At 36.4% G+C, this 2,500-nt stretch overlaps 2 non-coding genes across 2 annotated transcripts; one reads left to right on the forward strand and one right to left on the reverse strand.

Annotated features, from left to right (window-relative positions):
* Positions 1 to 698: 698 nt before the first annotated feature.
* Positions 699 to 772, reverse strand: TRNAN-GUU (transfer RNA asparagine (anticodon GUU)). Its single transcript has one exon. It is a non-coding gene; the product is annotated as a tRNA-Asn (tRNA).
* Positions 773 to 2,124: 1,352 nt separating this feature from the next.
* Positions 2,125 to 2,196, forward strand: TRNAM-CAU (transfer RNA methionine (anticodon CAU)). Its single transcript has one exon. It is a non-coding gene; the product is annotated as a tRNA-Met (tRNA).
* The last annotated feature ends 304 nt before the right edge of the window (positions 2,197 to 2,500 follow it).

Below are 2,500 nucleotides of genomic sequence, written 5' to 3' on the forward strand. Positions count from 1 at the left end.
CATTGTTTTCTTTCAGAAATCCACTTAATTTTCTTTACCCTATTACTGAAATGGTAATTGACAAAAACAAGCTACATTGTCACCAGAAGAGCAATGCAAAATGTACAATTGATATTTCAAAATCATCTTTCCAGCTTGAATTTCAATGATGCATTGGGGCAACGATTTTGTGAGAAACATCTTCACCCTTAAAGAAAGATTTTCTTAACTTCTTACCTGTGTGCTGATTAGATATCACCTGGTTTTCACATTAAACAGATTCCCACATGAGAAAGCAGCAAGGATGCAGTGAGGTTTATGTTTCCTGGTGTCAACCTGTATTATTTCAGTGGACATTGTAATGAGGATGCATCTTGCTGCCTTTCCAATGAAGCAAGTTTTAATCAGTAATAGGTGAAAAACCATTCCTACAAAGGTGTTAATCAGAGACTTGGCTTTGTGGACACTTTTCAGAGAGCAAATGTGTTAGCATAAAAATAAAGCCATAAAATGGAGAGCTGATTAATCACTCAATTGGATTTCTCTGCCTGCATATTTTTTTTTCTCTGCAACCCCAATGCTTAATTGTGCTTCCTGTTTTTTATAAAATGACTTAATCAAATCTGACTCTGATTGCATCAGAGAAGGCCAGGTACCTTACACCATAAAAGGTGGTTTGAAATTTTGACTTGTCTACTTAAAGATCACCAGGTCAATTACGTCCCCGGGTGGGATTGAACCACCAACCTTTCGGTTAACAGCCGAATGCGCTAACCGATTGCGCCACAGAGACAGCTTGCAAAAGCATGTACTGACAAAGGCTAAAAAGCATTCATCTAGAAAGTTTCCTAGAAAAAGGTTAAAAAGGCAATAATCTGGAGAGTTTTGCAAGATTTTTCTTCCATTGACCAACGAAGAAACACATTGGTACTTTCACATGATGAGTGAGTTCTTCAGGATCTCTGACACTTACATGAGCAGCAGAGTGGCGCAGCGGAAGCGTGCTGGGCCCATAACCCAGAGGTTGGTGGATCGAAACCATCCTTTGCTATGTGCACTTATTTTTTTGTTAATTAAATTCTTCCAAAACTGGAATTGATATTTTGACTCTTTTATTTTTACTTAAAGTACAATAACTTTTAACATTTTAATTTGTTTTAATAGTATATTGACAGCATTGTTTTCTTTCAGAAATCCACTTAATTTTCTTTACCCTATTACTGAAATGGTAATTGACAAAAACAAGCTACATTGTCACCAGAAGAGCAATGCAAAATGTACAATTGATATTTCAAAATCATCTTTCCAGCTTGAATTTCAATGATGCATTGGGGCAACGATTTTGTGAGAAACATCTTCACCCTTAAAGAAAGATTTTCTTAACTTCTTACCTGTGTGCTGATTAGATATCACCTGGTTTTCACATTAAACAGATTCCCACTTGAGAAAGCAGCAAGGATGCAGTGAGGTTTATGTTTCCTGGTGTCAACCTGTATTATTTCAGTGGACATTGTAATGAGGATGCATCTTGCTGCCTTTCCAATGAAGCAAGTTTTAATCAGTAATAGGTGAAAAACCATTCCTACAAAGGTGTTAATCAGAGACTTGGCTTTGTGGACACTTTTCAGAGAGCAAATGTGTTAGCATAAAAATAAAGCCATAAAATGGAGAGCTGATTAATCACTCAATTGGATTTCTCTGCCTGCATATTTTTTTTCTCTGCAACCCCAATGCTAAATTGTGCTTCCTGTTTTTTATAAAATGACTTAATCAAATCTGACTCTGATTGCATCAGAGAAGGCCAGGTACCCTACACTATAAGAGGTGGTTTGAAATTTTGACTTGTCTACTTAAAGATCACCAAAATTTGATCATATGGTCAATTACATCCCCAGGTGGGATTGAACCACCAACTTTCGGTTAACAGCCGAATGCGCTAACCGATTGCGCCACAGAGACAGCTTGCAAAAGCATGTACTGACAAAGGCTAAAAACCATTCATCTAGAAAGTTTCCTAGAAAAAGGTTAAAAAGGCAATAATCTGGAGAGTTTTGCAAGATTTTTCTTCCATTGACCAACGAAGAAACACATTGGTACTTTCACATGATGAGTGAGTACTTCAGGATCTCTGACGCTTACATGAGCAGCAGAGTGGCGCAGTGGAAGCGTGCTGGGCCCATAACCCAGAGGTCGGTGGATCAAAACCATCCTTTGCTATGTGCACTTATTTTTTTGTTAATTAAATTCTTCCAAAACTGGAATTGATATTTTGACTCTTTAATTTTTACTTAAAGTACAATAACTTTTAACATTTTAATTTGTTTTAATAGTATATTGACAGCATTGTTTTCTTTCAGAAATCCACTTAATTTTCTTTACCCTATTACTGAAATGGTAATTGACAAAAACAAGCTACATTGTCACCAGAAGAGCAATGCAAAATGTACAATTGATATTTCAAAATCATCTTTCCATCTTGAATTTCAATGATGCATTGGGGCAACGATTTTGTGAGAAACAT

The sequence above is a fragment of the Pseudophryne corroboree genome, chromosome 4 (genome assembly GCF_028390025.1).
Source record: "Pseudophryne corroboree isolate aPseCor3 chromosome 4, aPseCor3.hap2, whole genome shotgun sequence".
Classification (NCBI taxonomy): Eukaryota; Metazoa; Chordata; class Amphibia; order Anura; family Myobatrachidae; genus Pseudophryne; species Pseudophryne corroboree.